Raw genomic sequence first — 16584 nt, 5'->3', positions numbered from 1 at the left:
TGCTACCTCAGGGCTAAACTTGCTTTTCCTGCTTTGATCATTACGTTAATTAAATCTGGCTCCCTTGACAGGTCGGGGGCTAAAAAACAGGTAGGTGTCATAGGCACCTCGGCGGAGACAGAAGCACCTGGTGTGTGTGAGCGCTCCAGCTGTCAGCGGCGATGCCTTAAGAGTCAGACGGCGGTGGCGTTAATTCGAACCGATGTCCCAAAAAGGGGAGGGGAGGGGAACAACTCAATTGTAAGACACCCCGATTCTCCGGTCTGGAGGCGGGCGAGGCTGCAGCTTTGCGGCAGCTTTGGCCAGAGGAGGAAAGAAGTCATGTTGTCAGACCTCAGTGTCAGCTCGCGTCATAACCAGCGCCTGAGGGACAAATTAGAAGTGTGTTTCGAGAGATGTGTCAAAAGTGTTCTCGGTCCACATCACAGCAGAGAAATCGTGCGAAGAGGGACCCAAACCAAAGTCAAATGCCAAGGGCAGCCAGAGGAGGGACTCACCTATGATTTATTTAAATCGAGATGGCTCCAAACGACGAATAATTACACAACTGTGCATCCATGTGGAGTCTTTTAATGTCGTTATTCATGCAGGGCGTGAACAGGAGGTCAGCCTAAAACTGCAAACAGCTCATGAATAAAGGGCCGAACTCAAAGCGTGATCCAAACCCTGCAACCAAAGGTCAGGTGGCCTAACCAGACCGGATTTTTGGATGCAGTTTTCTGCTTTATTTAAAACAAACAAGCAAAACTTTATCTATATAGCACATTTAATTCCAGGTGGAAGCACAATGTGCTGCACAAAGTGCAAGGTGCAGGCACAAAACAAAGCCGTTAACCGACCATAAAAGCAAATCGAATCCATTAAATTAAAATGAAATAATAATAATAAAAGTAGCCCATTAAAAAGGGCTTAATACATATGAATTAAAATGAATAAAAAGAGCTAAAAAAATAGAATAAAGTAATATAAATAGACCAATAAAAGATATATGATAACACACAGGTAACACAAAAAAAGAAGAAAATATAATTTAAAGAAAAAAGACCAATAAACCAGTAAATGTAAAAACACACATAGGTTAAAACCAATGAAATAAAATAAAATAAAGAAAAGGAAAAAAAGAAAAGAATAATTAAATTAGTCCACCCCCGTCTTCAGCTTTAAGAGATGATACTGTTCAGGGGCCCAAAATCCTCAGGTGACACGATCCAGCAGCTTGGAGCGAAACAGCTAAAGGTCATAAAATCCTAAAATCCTCCAAACGTGTACGGGGCTGCTGCGTCAGGCCCCTAGTCTCTTGTCATTTTGCAAAAGTGGCCCCCAAGAAAAAAACAGCCGCTGGTCGAACGCAACAATGTTTTCGGTTTCGGTTGCAGCACCGGGCGCTTTCTGCTGCTCGCTCAGCTGTGAGACACGAGAATGGGATTCGACCTACATGAATTTAATCTGAATTTTAATCACCTCAGACCTCATCTGGATCCTGACGGCACGAGAGTGGACACCGTTTAGAAAGATTTCACCAAATCAAACTAAAATCTAGTCTGAAGATAATTAGCAGAAACATGAAACAACTGAAGGAGCGTCTGCACTCCAACTGCAGGTGCATCAGTCCAAAAATTACTCTGCTTGTTAACATTTCAAGTCTGGAAAAAACAAAGTCCTTTTTTTAAAAAAAAAAAAAAAGTGTTTAACGACCGTTAACCCTCAAACTCTGAAAGCGGGTCTGTCCTCGACAGAAGCTGACACAGGCTGCAGGGCAGAAAAATCTCCCTGTCCGTGATGAAAATAAGGCAAATGACATTAATTTCATTTGAAATAATCTAGATTGTGTTTGTTGGATGCGCTCAGATTCAAAAAAACGACTTTCTGCCTGAGCCCAGCGGCCTTTCCTCCACATCCTCATCCAGCGCCCCACACCACAGAGCGTTCAGTAGTAATTAGTGTCTTCAATATGTTTAACCATCCCACATACCTGTTTAATCAAACCATTTTCTGGGCATGTATTCAACCTTCAAAGGCGGCGTTTGAAAAGGACTCGGAAAACACAAAAGCGAGTCGTCTGTGAAGCTCCTTTTGATCTAGATCATTAACGTTTTGGAATCAGAAGTTGACATAAGGCCCGGTTTTGTTGCCGCACTCCTGGATCCGTTTCTGTGCGGTGGAAGTTGAAGATGTTTGGAAAATTGCTCCGATTATAGTGTTCATGTGCCATTTGATACCGGTTCCAAGAACAAGGGGAGCCGCAGCCAAACCAGACTACACCAATAAGAGCTGGCGGAACTGGCCGTCCTTTCATAGACCACATGGTCTCTTTACCGAGTGGACACATTTTATTATCATGGTAATCGACTTTGTAATTTCGGTGTGAACAGCCCCACCCTGCTCCGTTTACAATGGAGAGATCTCAACACCAATTAAAGCCAAGTGCATCAAGGAACAATGAAAGGACAAATGAACTTTAAAAGGCGACAAGTTTGTGCATCAAAATCTTGAAATTCCAGAGAAAATGCGTCAATAGTTGCTGCTGTTTCACCTTCCTGCTCTGCAGCAGCTCATTACAGATAAAACCTTCCTCACAACTTGTGAAAACCTGCTCGCCATCAACATACATTAGCTAAGGTTTGGCCGTACGCATCAAAGACGGATTCCATCGTGGAAAAGTTGTCACGCTGAGGGATGCGTTCAAAGCGAGCTGATGGGAGTTCTTCATCGCTCTCCAACAGGAACATCAAATGACGACACAATACGTTCTTGGACTTCACAAAGACGGCTCGCCCGAGACGGACGGCGCCTCCCACACTGAAGCTCGCTCCATCTCCAAAACCTTTTCAACGCGAGCCCGTCCTCTCTGCCCATCAAGAAAGAAAAAAAAGGCGCTCATCATCACATCGACTTACTCTCCTGTCTATTTCTGTCCTCCTGAAGCGGCGTCCGGCGCCCGCGCCCACGGGCAGCATTTCTGAAAAATCACAAGAAATTAATTTCCTCCCTGGATGGAAAATAACAAAGGCATTCCTCATGACAGGCCGCTCTTCCTGTCATCTGCAGGCCACAAGTCAACTGATCTATTAATAGCACCCCCCCACCTCCTCTTTGCTTCTTTATCACAACCAGACTCTCATCAGGTGATTCGATTAACAAATTACAGACGGGCAGGAAGTCTGTGAGGAATTTGGGCAAAGGTAGAAACAGAGATACTCCGCAGTGTGTTTTTTCGGGGGGGGGAATGCAGTAGTATACGGCATTAAATATTCAGTTTGATTACTCTTTACTCAGTCGCAGATTCCTGACCTAGTTCAGAGTAATTAGGTTTACACTGTTCAGCCACTTTAGTAAACAAGGATATTTTCCTGGTGAGATAACTTTGCATCGAGCTCGCGGTATCTGGGCGCAGAGCCTCAGCGGGGATTATCTCCGATCTGAAGGAGATACCTATCTGTTCTGGTGATATTTCTGCCTTAATAACAGCTCTCCGTCCCAACAGGGCGGCACAGAGAGAGCTCGGTGTACTGAGAGTTTCAGGACATGTTTTTAGTGCATTTATCATCGTTCGTGCTGTAAATATTGTGTTGTACGTCGCTTTGGATAAAAGCGTCTGCTAAATGAAATTGTAGATTGTAGATTGTAGAAATACTTGAGTTTTTGTGGAGCAGGTGCTGCTTTTGTTTTATTTTACCTGCGGTGCCACATTTCATCATTGATAAAACCTCATTCACAAACAATTCTTGTCCTCGGTGTTTAAGTTACATATAAGAGTTTAAATTAGGAACACGCGTTTGCAATGCGATTAAAGTCCGTACATATCGCGTTAATTGTTTATCCCTTTGAAAACGAAGCTAATTGGCTTGCGCTCTGTCAAAAAACAGCAGAAGAGACAAACAAAATATCAAGAGATGACCAAAAAAATTGCAAGAAATTAGTAAAAAGTTAAAAGGAAAATTTTCTGCAAAATAAACCAAACAAAAAATGATGCATAAATCAGACATTTTTTCTTCACCTTCACCTTCACTATTTATTAATTTTTTATTTTTTTGCAAAGTTTCTTGCAGGATATTTCTGGCCAAGTTGCTCATTGTTTGTTGTTTTTGCAAAAATGTTTTTGAAAAGAAATCCAGTCACTTTTCTCAGGTTTCAGAAGATTGAAATGCTTGTGAAAGGCATCTGAACGCAGCACAAGAAAGTTGATACAGGTTTTAGAGGGTTAAAATCGCATTAATTAACAGGCTGACATTCCCATCTTTAACCCTTTTAAACCCAAGATATATATATTAAAATAAACGAATAAATTAAAAATAAAAAAAACACTGTAACAGTTTCACTGTCCTCCATACTGCTTTCTCCTGTTAACTCACCTGGCTTATCAATGACATCAAAAGTGGCACACTTAAAAAAATTTAAAAAAATAAAAAAATTTAAAATCACAGAAAGGCGTGTTGTTGTGCTGCAGAGCCGTGTACACAGCTCTGGTAAACTGTCAACAGGAAAGCAATCTATTGCCTATTTTAATGGGGTAACCATCATTTCAAAACCTGCATACATGTGCTAATTTAGATGGAAGTTGTGTCTTTATGTTTTTGGTTCTTTTCAAAAGTTTCAAAGTGCTCTTAAATTGGATTTTTCTAAAGGAATGGTTCATCCAAATTACATTATAATCACATTTTCCCTTTCACCTCTAGTGGAAGCATGCGGAAAGGGTTTTATTTGGCCAGGTTTTGAAATATTACTGTCAGGAGATTTGAGTTTTCATACAATCATGCTGAGAAACTGGGACATGTTTTTGGAAAAACACACAACTGCTGAAGTTATTTTCAATATCTGCGAGCACTACAAACAAAATTCCATTCACTTCTATTACATTATGATGAGGTCAAAATTTTAGGAATATCTTAGAGCTGGACTGAATATAATAAGTTTTATTTTTGGCGAATCAACCTTTTAACCAATCAAATCAAAGCAAATTATGTTATGATTGGCTACGTTGTGTCAAAAAAAAAATTATGTGGCGTTCTTATTCAAACTCGTGCACTGAAATAAAAATGTACAAACTCAGACTGGTTTAATTGTTATAAATCAAACATTGGGGAAAGGGCAACTTGGCCAAAAATAGTCCACAAAATGTGAGTAATTAGTAATAAACCTGACCTGAATTATGGGAGGATTATTAAAAAAAAAAAAAAAAGAGAGAGAGAGAATAATGTCAAACTGTAAACTGTAAAACTATATGGAACAAAAATGTGTACAAATATATATTTTTTAGGGTAATTGTTTTTGTTTGTTTTTTACTTTTAATTATTTGTCTTATTTTCAGGTGAAAATTTAAAAAAGTTATTGTTAATTTTTCAGCGAAGTGTTGGTAGGTTGCCTTTTCCATGTTTTTGAAAGAGATCAAACCAATTTGCTAAAGAGAAAAGACAGATAAAGCCTCAAGGTTAGTGTTTTTAAAAGGGGGGAGGATTTTTAGGAAATTATATATAAAAAAAACAGGGAAAAAATGTATAGTTGTAATTATTAGAATTATGTATTCAAAATGATGTTATAGAAAAAAATGTGTACAAAAATATCATTTTTCTTGATCATTTTTTTTTATTTTGTTTTTGTCACTTTACTTTTTCAAGACGATCATATTTATAATTAATATAATTATATATTTAATGTTTCAAAAAAAATGTAAAAGTAAATGAATAAATATTTTCTTATAAGGCACTTTTTCAGGTTATTTCTTATTTTGTAGCTATTTTCAGATAATTGTCTTGTATCTTTTTACTAATGTCTTGCTAATTTTTGGGTCATTTCTTCTTCCCAAGTTTTAAAAGAAATCAAACAAGTGTGCTCAGGTTTCAAAGGGTTCGTGCTGGACAGTGCATGCTTTACCATCGTGTATTATCGTTAAACGATCGACTCCCTCATCCTCTCCAATGTAAACGCACATGAACACGACAGAGTGTGTGCTACAGTACATCCGTCACCCATCAGCGAGCGTGTGCAAACTCCGAGGCAGACAGACGGTTGGCCGGTCCATCACAACAGTCGATCGTACACTAATATCTCGGGGCATCAGCAGCTATTCCAGAAGCAGAACTAACAAGTTAAGCCCAAACATTGGGTTTGCACGGCAGTGGAGGGGGGGGCCGCATGCATACATCAAACAGAGACGGTCGGTCAATATTGGGGTATGGAGAATCAACACGCTTTTTTTAAAGGAGAGGCTTATGCTCAAACATCACAGTGCCAGTTGCCGGGGCCTGAGCATTTCCCGAGGCCCGGATCGCCATTTCTCATTTGTTGCATTAGCAGGAAAGACGGCGTACAAATAAAATTTCCCTGAGCAAGGGAGGTATCTTTGCATACAAAACAAGGCTGTGTGTAATTTTCAACGGGGCGAGAGGGGAAATGAAAGTGCACGAGGGGAAGGGGGGGGGGGGGGGGCACCTCCATCAGCGCTGCGGACGCAATCGGCAAAACACATTTAGGAAATTAGCATTTTTGAAATAGTGACTTTTAAGAGGCAAACAGTTTTGCTGATATGAGCGTGAGCGGGGCGAGGGTTAGATGTGGAGAAGGGGGAATGTGGCGTGTAATGTGATTACTCGCACCGCCTTCATTTCACCTGCACTCTGAGGAACAAGGGCTCCAAAAGGGTTCATCCTGGAGGGCCGAGGTTCTACCTGGAGCCATTTGCTTCAGAAGAACCCCTTTTTTTAAAGCAAGGGGTTCTTTGTTAGACAAAGAGATCCGTTAAGAACAAAACCACAGTTAGTGAAGGAGAGATCTCTGGGTAATGTAGTCAGTTACTGTTTTCAAACACCCCCAGGTGGGTTCTGGAAGACACGTGGATTATAAAAGGGTTCTTGGTAGAACCTCTTGTGTGGGTTCTGGTTGAAACCGTTGGACTAGAAATAGATTTTGGTAGAATCCCCTGGGTGGGTTCTAGAAAGATCCGATGAAATTATTATTATTTCCAGGATTTTCGGATATATTTTTGATTTTAGGACATTCTTAGGATTTTCAGATATTTCTGGGATTTTAGGACTTTCTGGGATTTTAGGAGATCTGTCCAACTTTAGGACGTTTCTAGGATTTTAGGACATTAAGGTCTTAGCCAGGACCTCTGTCAGGGGGTGCAGAAATCCTCCACTGGCACTTTTTTGATGAACAAGCTCTATTTTGATGCAGTTTTATTAAAAAAAAACAATTGCCAGAGTGAATCACTACTTTAATGGTGAAGCCGAGGAACTGTATATGGTTCTAGTTAGCACCTTCATTTCTAAGCGCGCAAAGGCACTTTTCTTGTATGCTTTCACAAAAACAGCTTCTTTTTTTTCTTCTTGATCTCACCTGAGCTGAAAGTCTTCATGGACGTGAATGTATGAAGTCTCATTAGGTGTAAATTTGAGAGCATGCACAGCAGCTTGCGCCATTCAGTATTAAGGAGCCGAATAAAACGTCTGCAGCCATTTCCGCCCCAAAAACAGACTCTACTTTTACTCACACTTCATTTTTAGAAGCCCAATTGAGCTTTATTGGCCATTCTCTGAAGCGCAAACACGCACAAACAGCCATTCCTCTTCAAAATATTAGAGTCGGTGCTGATTGCCACCACCTGCGTTATCACACAGGCTACCAAACAGATGCAGGGGAACGACTTCGGCGTGGAAAGCACAGCTGAGACGTGGCGTCGAATCTGGCAACGAGAATCTGTTTGATCAGCAGCACAGAGGAGAACTCGGCACTGATGAATGTCTCCCAGCTGAAGACATGAAAAAATATCCCGTCCCTGCCCACAATGTAAGATGAGAGAAGACACCTACGACTGCTGCACGCGGCCCGGCCACTAAATAGCACACTGCCGGTCAAATATAGTGCCGTGAAGCTGCAGAGTATTTTTGGTGCCGGGTGTGATGTGAACCGTCTGTTCTCAGTTTTCCTTTCTGGAGGATTTACGATGAAAACTATACAAGGCTGTTGTCTGTGTCGGATATGTGCATCCTGGGCCAACAGGCTGCACAAGACATGAGGTCATTTTTTAATTTTAATCAAAATGAAACGCCAGAAGAAAACTAAAGCACATGCAGTTGAATACCTGCAAGCTTTCGTTATGCAAAAACACAAATCCCACTATTTAAATGTAATTTCTGCATGTGCATGACAGTTATTGCTCCTTTGAAATGCCATTGAGACAGCAGTCATGCAGTGTGTCAGCAGGAATAGTTGTTTCTAACGTCGGTGGCTGAGGTTGCTTTCACACCTGAAAGTCGGTTCATTTCGTCCGGACCGAGGGGAAAAAAATCACACATTGTTGCATTTTACTTCGAGGAGTAAACATGAGGTTCCACCGACTGACAGGAAACTCTTTGATTAGACAGTTTCGGCGTTTATCCTCCTGCATCATCAGGACTGACGTAGGTAAATAAACTCAGCTGACAGAAGCATGCAGCACTTTAAACTGAACTGTAAAACAGGCTTTTTTCAGCAGCTGCTGGAGACTCAGGTTCTTCTGTTGAATGCAGGTAAAACTTTGGGTGTGAGTCCCAGCTGACCCTTTTTGTGCAGAGTTTGCATGTTCTCCCCGTGTTTGCGTGGGTTTCCCCCGCCACATCAAAAACTTGTATATTAGATCGATACACCTGTCAGTGCTCCTGACCGAGGCGCCGGCACAAAACATGCCCTTCCCTTCAAACCAGTTCTCACTGCGCTCAGTCATGAACTTAATGCACCTTTCAAGACGTTTATCTTTTCATTTCTTACGTAGTTTTACGCAGAAAACACTGAAACGCTTTTCTTTTCTTACATCACCTCTTGTCACTTTGCATTCAGGTGTGCGAGAAAATAAGTGAGTCGTGCAGATTCCCGCGGGTTCGAGCTCCGCTGTCGCCTGAAAGGCAACACGCTGCATCGATGAAGCACTCTCCCTCCACCTCTCCCTCTTGTCATGCCAAATTGTGTTTTACAGCATCTGTTCATTATAGATGGCCGACATGATGGATATGGTCATAATATTAATGTAAGACTGACACAGCAGAGACATGAATCATGGCCGACTTTATTTCAAAGCCGGCGTTTCATTGGCCCGCCACTAAAAAGTGATATATAAATGTCAGCGAATGGCAGCCGTAAAGCATTATGAAGTACATTTGATGGTGCATTTTCACCGTTATCAACCCGCTGTTATTTACTAATGTGTCTTCTTCATGTGACAGCCGCAGTGGACGTCCATGTCAGTGTCGTTTGCAGATTGTGTGCTTAAAGAGACTCTACCTTTTTGTCTGTTTCAGGTGGCGGTTCAGCGGGGAGAAGATGAGAAGGTAAGAAAAAGGATGTTTTCATATTCAGCGTGCGCCTTTGGGTACGGAGGCCGAGGAGTGACTTTAAATTGAAAGCATTCAATCAAATTGAAATTTCATTTCCCATATGTGTCTGCGATGTGTGACAAAGGGCCATTATTCATTTCAAACGGAAAAGTCAGCGGTGTTTATTTCTATTTTTAAAAAGTATCTGGTTAGAAAAAAGAATCACAAAATCCAGGTGAATATGGTTGATTTAAAACATTTTTTTCATTTTTCTCACCACTGTCTTTCTTTAGAAGCATATTTGACAATAATTATCCAATTAGTCAATCAACATAAAATTATTTGAAAACTATTTTGATTATTGAATAATCGTTTAAGTATTTTTTTTAAGCAAAACAAAACACAAAAAAGACCTTTTGCCGGGAAAAAAAAGATATTAGGACACCCTGGTGACCACGTCATTGTAACAACTTGTCATCCTTTCCGCTATCAATAAAGGAAAAAAATAGCGCCTGCTAAAATATTACCATTTTATTAAAATATTAAAATTAAATTAGGTGTTTTTCAGATTAAAATTGATTAGGTTACGCTATATTATGGGCCTTATATCTGTTTAAATAAAAAAATCTATAAATAATTAATATCTAAAAAAAATAGAACCTTCCCTTGCACTTAAAAAAGCTTGATTTTTATATATTTTTAATGCACTCTGACACACTCAATTTGAAGCCTGGCCTGCAATTTTAGTATTAAATAAACAATGACATATTTTAAACTAGATTGCAAAAGCTGAGTCAGAATTTTATTTATTTTTTTGATGACGTTTACATACCCTCGAATTTACAGCTGCCGAAAAAACGATAATCCAACATTAATATGAAGTGATCTTTGGCAGAATCCTGAACCCCAAATTGCTCCTGATGGCTTTGTGTGTGATTGGTTCCTGAGTAGCAGGTGGCACCTTGTACGGTTGCCACGGCCACCAGTGTGTGAATATGTGTGTGTGAATGTGACTTGTAGTGTGAAGGTGCTTTGAGTGGTTGGACTAAGCTTCATTAGTGTTTTTTTGTTTTGTTTTGTAACTTTTGCAGCCACAGTACTTTCAAAGGTCATGAAAACTTGAGTGCAAAATGTTAATTTTGTTGCACATCATCACTTTTTTATAAGCATTTGTCACCTCTGGGCTTCCATACAGTGTGGACGGATAAGACGTCTGATGTGCTAATTGTGCATTACGATGAGTTTCTAAATGACTGAAGACGCTCAGTCTTGCTGGTGTTTTTTGTTTTGGGCTGTTTTGAGTCCTCTCTGGCACTTTCTGAAACATCAAGCATCAGATCAAAAAACTTCTACTCAGAGACGATTCAACAGCTTAAGCTTCAATTTTTGACATAAACTTCTCCAAATCAATCCCACTTGAACTTTGCACCTCTCCTAAATTTGCACAGATTCAGGTCTCGTTCTGAACGGCATCACTGAGACGAGCGGTAAACAGCAACGCGCTCTGCATCGCAAACACCTCAAAGCTGCCTCAGCCTGAATGCGCTGCGCTCCGAATGCATCAGTACAGATTAGTGTCTACCTGCGCGTAGTTGTAAGCAGGTGTGTAATCCTCCCAAATACTGAAACAGCCGGAGAATGTGATTACCTTCACACACTTTAGGTTATTTAATGCAAAAAAAAACAATGTAACATGCAGTAAAACTTGCATTTATTATTTAAATCCACTGCAACCAAACTGCCCAAAACATGATTATCGATAGACTTCAGTTACAAATGAACAAAATCTTCTTCTTTGCCATCTGTCACGTCAGCTGCATATATGATACTGTACAGAGTATTACAGTATAATGAAATATTAAACTTTTTAATTTAAAAAAATGGTTTAAAAGGCTTCACACGGCACATTTTCGGCCAAAAGAGCTTCAAATTGGAGCTGAAACAGTTCATTCACTGCAAAAACTGAGGTCTAAGTAAGATCTGAGAAATACATATAAGAAATATAAGAAAAAAAATATATAAAAAAAATATAAGAAATATCTTAAATCAAGGCAATATATGCATTTTTTTTTTTTTTGTTAGCCAATTTTATGACTTCTTTTAAGTCGTTTTGTCCCTTTGCAGCATTTTTGTGTAGTGTACCTGTGCTGGTTTTAGGATTTTAGGACAATTGCATTTGCTAAGTTTTTCTTCATATTGAGAAAATAACTCTTAAATCTTGTATCTAGATGGATGTATTTTAGTCTGGCCGGGCTAGTTTTCAGATATTTTAGACAAGATATTTTTACCTATTTCCAAAAGTCTTATTAGGAGACATTTTCCTGCCAAATGTTCTGTTGGCAGATAATTTTGCTAATTCTAAGTTTTTTTTTATTGCTTTTTCTTGATTTTAAAATTGACATTTTATAGTGATACACTGATTTGATTAATCTACTAAAACAAATATTCTCACCCTGATTGGAAATGGCGCATTTTTAGTCCATTATTTAGCAAAACTTGGAATTTTCTTTGCTTTATATCATTGAAAATTGGATGTTTTGGGGGTTTCTTCTGTTGCTCGTCACCTTTTTTTTTATTTTCTGACCTATTATGAACAGAAAAATACGCGTTTCAGCACCAGCACTGTAGCTGCAGCCTTGCTGTTAACCCTTAAGTGTTTCAATAATCTGGAGTGGAGATTTGGAGGCTTTCAGTGACAGTGTGGTCCAAACCTTGGAAGACTCTCCACCCTCGTATAATGACAGATCTGAAAAATTGAAGCCATATGGATCGCAAAAAAAAAAGCTCTGTTATTGGCTCTGGAAAATCAACTGAATGCAAGTATTTTATACATCTCATCACCTTTTTCTGCACATTTTATGTGTGCATGCAAGTAACAAATGCAAACGCATTTAAGTTTTTTATTTTATCTTTTGTATCAGTGAAATATATCATCACAAAAACTTACAAAAATACAGTAAACACATTGACATTAGGTCATGAAGACAAATATATTACAGTTAAACAGTTTGCATTGAACTGGGAGGCTGAGTTTGACTCCTGTTTTTAACAAAAATAACAAAAGGTGAAGTGATGATCTCGGTTATTTTGATCGAGATTGCGATCACAGTTGTTTATCAAGACTACATTGATTTTAGGGAACAGAGTATTTTTATCTCCCTTTTACATTTAAATTAGCAGAACAAAGCTTTCTATGTTGTGCTGCATTCCTACTAATTAAAATATATTTGCATCCGTATTGTAATATTATATATTTGCAATACCGCTGCTTTTTTAAATGTTTTTGGGGTTTTTCCCGCGGTCACGGTACTGCGATGTGCTGCAGAGTCACTGTCGTGGATGTCTGATGTTTTGTCGTTGGACAAAAATGGGGATTCAGAGAAGTAATGTTCGCGTTGGTTTGATGAGCGTCATTTTCAGGGGCGTAGCTACAAATTCTGGGCCCCCGTGTATAAGCAGCCTCTTTGGGCCCCCCGCTCTCATGCACCTTTAAAGAGAGTTTTTTATCATTAACTCTCTGAAACCTGGAAACACATCACTTTTCTTGTGCTGCCTTCAGATGTCTTTTACAAGCATTTAAACCTTTAAACTCAAGCAAATTGATTTGACTTCTTATTGGAAAAAATAGCTCGGGAAGAAATGTTCCACAAACTGCAAGAAATTAGATTTATACAATCATTTTTTTAAAAGGGAAAATGTAAAGGAAAAAAAGAAACAAAAGCTAGAGAAAAATATATTTATAGCTAATTGTCAAATTGCATATTTAAAATTATGTTCCAGAATTTCAGTTGTATTTGTTTATTTATTTTCTGATTTTTTGTAATATTTTTATTTTTTGACATTATTTGTTCAGGTTTTAAAAGGTTAACATGTTAATCACAATGCAGTTAAGGTCTGTACATGACGCTTTTTTTTGTTTGTTTGTTTTATTTTGTTGTTCTTTTTTTAATCATGTTAAATGCCGTCCGACACTTCTGTCTTTCAGAGGCTGCTGGACTGACTTTTAAAGTTAGAGTGATGATACTGGTAATTGATGAAACCCAAAATAGAGAGTGGACCTTCTGTTAAAGGGAGGTTTTTTGCCAAACATATAAAAATAGAACAAACTCAAAGGAAATATAAGATCTCACACTAATAAAGCAGCAACTGAAGAAACTGCAGTAATTAAAAACAGCCTCTCTCCGCATGATTTCATTCAAGAGGCTCGATGTGACGACTAACACGTCCGCCGCGGCCCGTCATTGGCTGCTTGTGTGTGACGCTGTGGATTGGCGGACGGTTCGTGTCAGTTAATGGCATAATCACTGCAACTTAAGTGGTCAAGTGGCCTGTTAGATGTGTGTGTGTGTTGGTGTGTGTGTGAGAGCAAATTCCCATCCTGCACCGCTCGCCCCTTCGCCGTGTTACAGTCTGCGGATAAAAACAATCATCTAATATTTTTCCATGACATCAAGTAATGTAAATTACGACGGGGTGTTGGTATGTAGTCTGTAATTACACATCAGCCCCTCCCTCCTTCCTCCCTCCTCTTCTTCTTCTTCTTCTTCCTCACTGCGGAGCGTTCGTGGTTCTCGTGTTGAGGCCTCGATGAGCTCTGCCTCCTCCACCTCCGGCTCTCTGCTCGGCTCCGCTCGGCTCTGCGGCTGCTTCCAGCTCGTCCTGTTTGAAAGACGACTGCTGCACCCTACAGTTTAAAATCCTTCTCTCACTGTGCTGCTCAGCCTGCACACACACACACACACACACACACACGCCGCTCCGTCCTTTAAAAAACTCACCAATGTTGATTATTTAATAAAAATCAGACACAAAGGAGGATTCTCTGGCATCGCAGCGCCACAAAAACAGACGTTCTGATGATATTTTGAGTGTTTTTAGTCAACTCAGACTAGTTTCACTGTTCTGCGGTGGCTTTAAAGTGCGTCCAAGTCTTAAATAATTTCACCAGTCTGGTTTCAGTGGAGAGTTTTAGTGCCCTATGATGGTCTAAATGAAATATCAAAGACGTTTCCTCCCTAATTAGGAGACAGTTACTGTAAATATTTGATCAAATTTAACAATACTTAAAAAAAATGGACTAATATTTTCATTTTAATCACCACAAAATCTTCTCTTGCTTGAATTCTAACAGAGAAATTATGCTTTTTTCCATTTATGACAAGTGACCGTGTAACGCTGTGGTATCAAATATGCATAAATTGTGTTTTCTAATTAGGTATTTTTCTGTTCTCAAAATTAAAACTAAATATTATGCACTAGACGAACAAACATGCACCGGGAAAACAAACTAATTGTTAGTGTCCAGCCCCGAAATTTAAACTCGAGTGAACTTGAAAAAATTACCACAAATTCATTCAAATTCAGCCCACTATGTATTTTAACAGTGTGTGTGCACGGCCATAAATGTGCAGTTCTGCACACATGATGTATGCACATACAGCGCATACAAATACTGCACATGACGTCACATTTCCCAAAATCTAACTGTACATTGTGAGAAGGTGTCACGTAAAAAGACAGTAAACTACATCAGCGTCATCCTGTTATTTAACACCGATACTATAAATACAATTATATTATTATAAATAAGTAATATAATACTTAATGTCTAAATTACTTACAGTAAATTATCGTTAAATTTCTTAAAGTATTCCACTGTTTCATATGAGGTTTACAGTGTGATATTCGCTCCGAAATGTGTCAGGATTTACAGGTGTTTCTGTATTTTGTATAAACTGTACATTAGTGTTAAAATTTGCAGTAATTCGCTGCAGAGTAATCTATTACAACTTGCATGTTTAAAGGTGTTTAGGTGGATATTTGCAGTGGAAATTTCTGACTGGCCTTTTTTTTTTAGCTCAAGTCTTTTTATTAGTATTTAAAGTGCAGTGTATCAGTGTAAACAATTACAAGTAAATATAATAAAATGAAATGTGGCCGTAAAAGCTTAGAGTCAAGATAAAATACATTTCATTTAAAGCGCAAAAATAGAGAAATAACGAATAATTAAAATGAAGTAAAAACTGGAAACTATGTAAAATAAGGAGTCAGTATAACATGACAATATCAACAGTGTCCATTTTTTCTGTCAGTGAAAAAGGTTTCCATATAGCATTAAAATATCTGTATTTAAGTCTTTTAAAAAGGATTAAAATATATGTTTCAGCTGTGTTTGCAGTCAAGACACATAATAATTTATTTCTTTCTCTTAACTCTCTATAATTTTGCCACTTTAATATAATAACTTCTGCATTATATTCTTCTCTGATTCCTTATTTTGGGAATATTTATTTAAATTTGTTTTAAAAAAGTCAAAATAATCTCTAGAAGAAGTAATATTTGCTGATTTGTTTGCTGAAGCAAGACAGAATAAAACTGAGCGATTAAATTACTTTACCTTACTATACATCATCTCATCAAGTCAGTGATGGACGATGTGTAATGTTTAAGACTTAATCTGGACAATTTATTGATTACATATAATATAAATATAATATCTGGAGCTTTGCATGTCATAACACTGTGGTGCAGCTAAAATATTTATGATAAAAAAAGCTGATTTAAAGTAGAAGTTACAATAAATTACAGTAAAATGGTGCAATTTCTGAGTGTAAAATCAACATATATATATAAAAATAATAATATTCTTAAAATATTAATCATAATATGTAAAAAAAAAAAATTGCTAGATGTATGTATATTTTTTAAATGACACAGCACTAATTTCAGGAACCTGTGGGTCTAATTTGAGTTTTATACATTTAACGAATGCTGCTCGCTTCAGGGTCGCCACATTTGACCTTTTAAAGAAGCATAATATTCCTCATTTTTTACCTTTTTTATGACATGTGAGACTAAAACACACACACACACACACACACACACACACACACACACACAGATCGTAACACTGATTGTTAGCAGAGAGGAACACCACACAAAAACCCCAAACTGGTCGCTCTGTACAGTCTGCCCCCCCCGAAACAGTGGCGCCATCAACAAGGGGCTTTGGCTTGTAAATCCCACTTGAGGTAGAGGAACCACACACACACACACACACACACACACACACACACACACACACACACACACACACACACACACAGACACAGACACAGACTCGTCCTGACAGCCAAGTCTGCTCTGGACAGTATTTCCGAGCCCTAATTGTGCTGTTAGACCATCAAACTGTAAATACTGCAGAGGACGAAGCCGCGATAATTACCACAAACTCTGTCAGTTTAATATTTGGCAATTTTTGTCTTTTTTTTTTTTTTTAAAGTTAGCTTTAACCTAA

General features: G+C 38.6%; 1 protein-coding gene across 1 annotated transcript in view; it reads left to right on the top strand.

The window, feature by feature from the left end:
- Nucleotides 1-16584, top strand: part of LOC121962891 (uncharacterized) — a 326081-nt gene that overhangs the window by 205259 nt on the left and 104238 nt on the right. The window contains exon 12 of the mRNA XM_088074350.1: nt 9273-9302. The gene's annotated coding sequence lies outside the window, so the exon portion shown is untranslated. The remainder of the gene's footprint in view (nt 1-9272; nt 9303-16584) is intronic.

This window comes from Plectropomus leopardus, chromosome 24, assembly GCF_026936395.1.
Source record: "Plectropomus leopardus strain MGB_pleo_1.0 chromosome 24, ASM2693639v1, whole genome shotgun sequence".
Classification (NCBI taxonomy): Eukaryota; Metazoa; Chordata; class Actinopteri; order Perciformes; family Serranidae; genus Plectropomus; species Plectropomus leopardus.
The sequence above is the reverse complement of the archived record's forward strand: the minus strand, read 5'-3'. Positions and strand labels throughout refer to the sequence as shown.